This window comes from Macaca fascicularis, chromosome 1 (genome assembly GCF_037993035.2).
Source record: "Macaca fascicularis isolate 582-1 chromosome 1, T2T-MFA8v1.1".
Lineage (NCBI taxonomy): Eukaryota > Metazoa > Chordata > Mammalia > Primates > Cercopithecidae > Macaca > Macaca fascicularis.
The window spans coordinates 135,788,405-135,795,637 of record NC_088375.1 but is presented as its reverse complement, the minus strand read 5'-3'; the positions used below and the strand labels follow the sequence as shown (position 1 = coordinate 135,795,637).

Here is a 7,233-nt window from a genome sequence, read left to right as displayed (position 1 = left end):
TGTGACTAAATGAATTTATATATGTATCTATTTGTGTGGAATATTTCTGGGAAAATGGATACTACAAGAAGCTGCCAATGATTATTGTCACTGCATCAGTGATCTGAAGGACTATTCTAACACTTGCCGATCCTATTTATTTTAAATAAAAATGTTTAGCCCAGCTCAGTGGCATGTGCCTGTAGTCTCAGCTACTTGGGAGGTTGAGGCAGGAGGATCATTTGAGCCCTGGAGTTAGACACCAGTTTGGGCAACATAGGGACCTTGTCTCAAAACAAAAACCAAACCAAACAAATAATTAAAAAATTAAAATTAAAATATTTTAAAGATAGTAGCATGCGTGTGTACGTGTTTGTGTGTGTGTGTGCATCAATCAATCATAAGGAAAAAGAGAGAAGTTAAAATATTATCAAAATCTTTGTTCACAATGAAACAATGTGAGTTATTTTATGCTAACAAAATTCACAATCTGCTGATAAAAATATATCATTGTTATTTGTTATTGGCAAATAGTTTATCATCAAGTTGTCTAGATTATAAAAGTTTGAAAACTCAAACAGGAATTTAGAGAAACACAATGATATTGGGATATTGAACACACTAATACCGGTGCCTGACTATTTGAGTAGAAAAGAATATGGAGAGAGAGGACTTCTAAATAAAATTGCTGAATAAAACCTAATAAACATGGCATAGAACCTATGCACATGATAAAAACCCAATAAACAGAAACAAGCTTGTATAATAGAAACATATGATATGCCCTTGTTTGTTGAAATTCCATGGAACTATTTCCAAAAAAACAAAAAAATGTTCTATTGTAGACTGAAAGAATTTCCAAGAAGTAAAATATTTTCTCTGACTACCTGCAATAGAGGATACCCTAACCAAAGGTAGGCTTCCTTGAGGTCCATGGAATAATGTAGATATGAAAAGACATTAACAGTATCAAATCAGTTTTATTTACCACTTGGCTTTACAAGGCAAGGGTGTGGTATTTCTCAAGGTGTGCACACGTTCTTGTTCAGTTCTGCAAACCCCTTTCCTTAAGACCACACTGAATTCTTCTCTTTTCTTTATCATATCTGTGCATACACTAATGCATGCTTTGATATGTGTTGGAATAACATAGTCCTTTTAACATTTTTAACTATCCCTTTATCCTGAAAGGACACCAGAAAGCAGAAATCTAGTGGACAATTTCACTGTGACCTATACTTGTTGTCACCATGTATGTCCACCAATTTATAATTTATTTATAAACTATTTATCCAATGGTTCTTCAGTTTCTTTGTTGTGATTCTTCGTATCCCAAACGTCTCTAGTTTTGAAATGATGCATTATTAACCTACCATTACATGGCACAGTTGATATTCTACCTGGAAAAAATATTAATGTCACAAACTCATCTTTAATAAAATATTAACACTTGAACAATAAAAGTTTATATTTTAAAAATCACTTGGAGTTTAATAATTCTTAAAGAACAAATCAGTCAAAAAACATGTTTACAATCTGTGTGGAACATAGTATGGCCTTGTTATCAAGAGGCTTTTTTCTTTCAAGGCTATATAAAAAAATGTTTTGAGAGTAAATGATATCCTATCTAGGATTTGCTTCAGAAAAAAAATCACATGTGAGAGAGTAATAGATATGAAATTTTATTGGCTATGAGTTGGTAATTATTGAAAGTAGAATATAAATATGATAATTACACTAAAGTAAATGGTTTTTTAAAAATTGTGCTTGTAGTTTTGTCTCTTTTAGTTCCATTGACACTGCTTCATGTAGTTTGCGACCATGCTATTTGGTGCTACAAATTAGAACTCATATCTTCCTAGTGTGTTACCTATTGTTATCATTATGAAAATATCTTCTATTATTACTAAACTACTTAAAATCTAATTTTACGGATATAATGATAATTAAATATACTTTATTTGGTTAATAATTTCATAGTATTTTCGCTCCTTGAAAACATTTCTGCAACCTGTTTATAGTGTGTCTCTCGTAAAAAGTGTTGACTTGAATCCTTTGTTTACACCTAGCCTGAAATCTATGTGAAAGTATTTGATTTTAATTTTATAGTTAAAGGATTTGATTTTAGTTTTTTATTTTAGGTAAATTTTGATATAGTTGAAAATAAAGATTATCTTACCTGTCTTCTACTTATTCTACCTGTTCTATGTTAGTTTTTCTTTACTGTCTTGGCTTTTCCTGAATTAATCAAGTATTTTTTTCCATCTCCCATTGGGTTGGTAATTATACATTGATAGTTACCATGTTCATTACAACATGCATTGTTAGTCTATTAGAAGCTAATATTCCTTTTACCGTTTTTCAAACAAGTTAAAGGTCTGCTATCACTTTAAGTCCATTGAACTATCTTCCATCTCTTCTGCTGTTGTTGTCGTGTATTTTAACTCTACATTTATTTTTAAACCCATAAATAATATTAGAGCATTACTCAGTTAATACTCACTTAAATTTATCCACATTCATACTCTTTTTGTATCTTTTTGGTTTTGTTCTATATTTCTATGCTTTTATCTGGCAGCATATTCCCAGGCTTACAGAACTCACTTTAGTAACAGCCTTGTGTGACTCTACTGGGAAAAAATTTTCTCAGGTTTTGCTCATTCAAAAATGTCTTCACTTCTTCACTTTTGAAGAATAGTGTTATTGGTCAGCAATAAGTCTCTTTCAATACTTTAACACTCTGATTTTAGTTTTCCTTATGATGTTTTTCTCTTAAAAAATTTGAACCTCTTATTTTTCTATTTTAAAGCAGTGTGGCTGCTTCCTTTTGACAATTTCTGATATTCTCTTTGAGGTGACGTAATCTGCTTTCCTTTGTATTTATCTTGCTCAGGGTTTGCAGCAATTCTTGGATCTCTTACTGATTACTCTAATTTTTAAAATACTCAGCCATTATCTCTTCTAATATTACCTGTTTCTTATTCTCTTTTCTCTTTGAGACTCATAATATAAATATCTGAGAACTTTTCATCATTTACATACATCTTTTGAGCTTTTTTCTGAGTATCTTATGTCACTTCCCTGCTTCAGTCCAGATAATTTCAACTGACCTTTCTTCCAGTTCACTAATGTTCTCTTCAGCTGTCTTTAGTTTGCCATTAAACCAATCTATTAATTTCTTAATTTTAATTATTTTATTTGTCTATTCTAGAGTTTTCATTATGCTCTTTTTATGGATTTCAGTTTTCTACTAAAATGATCCATTTTGTCATTTATTTTAAAGCATATATGAATTGACATTCTTTGAAAGTCTAAGTTTGGTAAGTCCACTGTATGAATCATCTGTAGTTCTATTTATACTGCCTATGTTTTTCTCTTGCCTTCAGTTATTTAAGAGTATCTTGTTCTATGGGGATTTCCTTTTGTTTTTAGTGCCAGATAATGTGTACACACATATTTAGGCTAATATGAGGTTCTTAGTAATGTTGTTTTCCTCCAGAGAAGACTTACATTTGTGTCTGGCTGTCAGCCTGACTTGGGAGTACATTACCTTACTCCAGGGTAGACTGAGTTGTTGCAAAATTGGGTTCCAATTTTTCTATTTATCCTTATTCCTAGCATATAACCCTTCAGGGATCCCACCTGAATGTCTAGAACCTTTATCTTTGGGAAGTCTTAAACTGAATTTTTTCTCCATCATATCATAAGAGTGATGAAAATTCTGCTAGGTTTCGAAGATTTTTGGCCACTGCTTGACTTCGCAGACTCTCAGTTGCAACTTACAAACAACAAATACTTCAAGGAAAATTGTGACACTGAATGTTAGGCTAACCCCAGTGCATTTTTGTTTTCTCAGAGATCCTGGTCTCTCAGGGTCTGATTGCCTGGTAGTTACCTAACATTTATAAACAGTTTTTATTTTTTAATTTATAATTTTTTTCAGTTGCTCATTGTGGAAATATTGGTCTGATACAAGTTAGCCCTTTACACCCAAAATTGGAATTCTGAATTAGGTATTTCTGAGGTTTTGAAAATGTGAATAACTTTTTATTACTATTGTAATCAGAAAAAGTAATAAATTCAATTTATTTTATATATGTCTATTAATTGGATATATATAATATCCAATTATTATTGGAGATTGGATATGGGAGAAATACATTTGCAGATGACTAAAAATGATTGAATAGAGGAACAGAAGTAAAACCAAGAAAATGTGGAATAATGAAAGTCAGAAGAAAGTTATTCAAGAGTGTAGAGGGGACAATTTGTTGACTGATACTAGAATAAGCAGTATAAAGAAAAAAGGAAATGTATGAGAATGTCGAAGTTAACTCCAGATATCGGAATTAACCATTAAGTCGCAAACACTACAAGTGTGGTACAGGTGTCAGACACATCGATTGAATAAACTCAAAAACTCATAAACAAATACAAAAATCTATACAACTCTAACAGTCATTATTTTACCATAAAGGTGGTATTTCCAGTCAGCGAAGAAAGAATGATTGATTAAATAGAGAGCATTGGAACCCCTAAGTACACTTACTGAAAAAAAAGTTAGATCCTTATTTCACACTTGATATCAAAACAAATTCCAAACAGATGAAAGACAGAAACCAAATAAAATATCATAAGGAGACAGAGAATAATAGGCCTCATTGATTTTCCTATTTAACAAAGCAATAAATCAATTTCATACATATTCATGAAGACATTATTGTTAAAACTTTTAAAAGATTCAGAAAATAATTTGAAAACAAATTAAAATTATAACACAATAAAACTAGAAATCAGGAAAATATTGGAACGACTATGAAACAAGTATACTGGAAAAACTAAAATAGATAATTCTAATTATAAAATGTGAGAAAAAGCCAGGCACAGTGGCTCATGCCTGTAATCCCAGCATTTTGGGAGGCCGAGGCAAGTGGATGGCTTGAACTCAGGAGTTCGAAACCAGCCTGGCCAACATGGTGAAACCCCATCTCCACAAACAAACAAACAAAAAAACACAAATATTAGCCAGGTGTGGTGGCATGTGCCTGTAGTCCCAGCTACTCGGGAGACTGAGGTGGAAGGATCTTTTGAGTCCAGGAAGTGAAGGTTACAGTGAGCCAAGTTCATGCCATGACACTCCAGCCTGGGCAATAGAGCCAGACTTTATCTTATCTTTTTTTAAAAAAAGTGAAAAATAAAAAAATATGAAAAAGCAATAATTAATAATAGGTGGTTGTTGTAATTTAAAAGAACACTATTTACAAACCTAAGCTAATACACCTCGATGAAATAGGTGTTTTTGTAGAAATTTTAAATATTACCATAATTGATGCGGAGATATATCTAGTAATTAAACAGACCATTTATGTAAGAGAATTTGGGTTGAAAGTGTTATATAATTATCATTGACCAAAAGGTTCTGAGCCACACAGTTTTGTGAAAATGGGCTTTCAGTACTTTTAAGAATAGATATATCTGATGTTAGCATAATTTATTCCTGGCAAGAAAAATGATACAGAGCTACCCAATTAATTTGATATATCTAGGATAACTCTAAACTAAAATCAATAAAGGAAGCAGAAAACAATAATAAAGACAATTTGATTTGCATAAAGATTCATATATCTTAAATACATTAAATGAAATTCAGCAACTTATTTTTAATTTTTCAAAATCAATAGGTTTTGTTTAAATAGGTATTCAATACCATTCAACAGCTGCTTCTTATTTTTGAAATGCTTTTGAAAAAATATGTATTGAAGAATATATTCTTAATAGAAAGAAAAGCTTACACCAATGATCAACTCATATTTAGGAGTAATTTTAAGAGTGTCTACTATCTATTGCGCATTTAACTCAATCATTTCAACAACACTATAAAATAACTTATCATCCCGATTTTAAATAAATCTTTACACAGATTGTAAATGGAGGACCTGATATAAGACGACTTAACCATTGTAGTGAAACAGTGGAGATAGTCTCATTCACTGGGAGCATAAAAAAGATTTGCTTCATAAACAATAAAAATTTCACACCAGAGAACAATGAAAGCAATAATGAAAGGTCAGCTGCACCTGGGAAAAACTCATGCAACCTATCTGATAGAGAATGGGTTATTATCATTAATATAAAATCAGGAAGTGATATTTTTATTTTTATTTTTTAAGAAAAAGCCATCAACTCAAATCTTACTTTGGATGTTATAAACATTTTCTTCCTGATAACAATTTCAGATTTCCTCTTCCCCAAGCTTTCTGCCTTTTCTGGAGAGGGAGAAAAAATAAGCATTAGAGAAATTCTAGATAAAAGTTATTCTGTATTTAACTTCTATTAAAATGCATTATCTTTGATGATTCAATCCACTTTGATTTAAAACTACTTTTAAAATATTCATGGGTTTTACAGTAAGATACTATCACATTTGTATTTTTTTGACTCTTGAAAACACAAAATTAAATTTTCTCACTTTCATATATTTAGTTCATTCTCAGACTGAATGTGTTCTAACTGCGTATTTCAGGAGATTGCTGTCGTTAGTCATTGAAGAAATTTTAATTCCCTTTGATCAGCTAACCAGGTTAAACAACTTCATTAGGAGTTAAAATTTTAATTAAGAAGGAAGTGCTTTGGGATTAAAAGAAAAAAGTTGCTAAAACAAGTTGAATTCCAAATGTCATCCATTCGTTCACATAAAATATTGGCTCAGCATATATGAGGTGTGTGGTGTTTACTACATTTTGTCCTCTCTCTTTTTTTGCCTTTGTACACATTGTTTATTTAGATACTACAAATGGGTAGTCAGAGAATTAAATGTACTTACATCTTCAAGGAGACATTCCTGAAATTGTTTTTATTCTCATTTTCATGGGAACTATGTGTGAAATAGACAAATACAGGCAAGTCTGTGGAGGTTTCACCTGGCAATAGGTCAATTCACTCGATCTTATTCACTCTTCTCCTTAGAAATAAGTACCTTGTGGTTGGGTGACAGTCCAATGGTAATGTTCCCTGGGCTCCACCATCAGCTTCAAACAAACATGGAGTCAATGGCAAAATAATATTCTTTCATATTCTCTTACAGTTCTCTCATGTTTATTCTTCCTATCTGGACACTTGAATCTACCGTCAAATCAGCATCCAGAAATGTTAGTTTACTGTCTGGTCATAGCTGTTTGTTAAGCAATTTTACTGTGAGATGAACACATAATTTGAGTCTACATTTGGGGTTCTACTGCTACTTCTTTAGCTATC

General features: G+C 31.5%; 1 long non-coding RNA gene across 1 annotated transcript; it reads right to left on the bottom strand.

Moving 5' to 3' along the window:
• Positions 1–939: 939 nt before the first annotated feature.
• LOC123572475 (uncharacterized) lies at positions 940–6,702 on the bottom strand. Its single transcript, XR_006697076.2, has 2 exons — positions 6,175–6,702; positions 940–1,379 (listed from the first exon to the last, which is right to left on the bottom strand). It is a non-coding gene; the product is annotated as an uncharacterized lncRNA (long non-coding RNA).
• Positions 6,703–7,233: the final 531 nt, after the last annotated feature.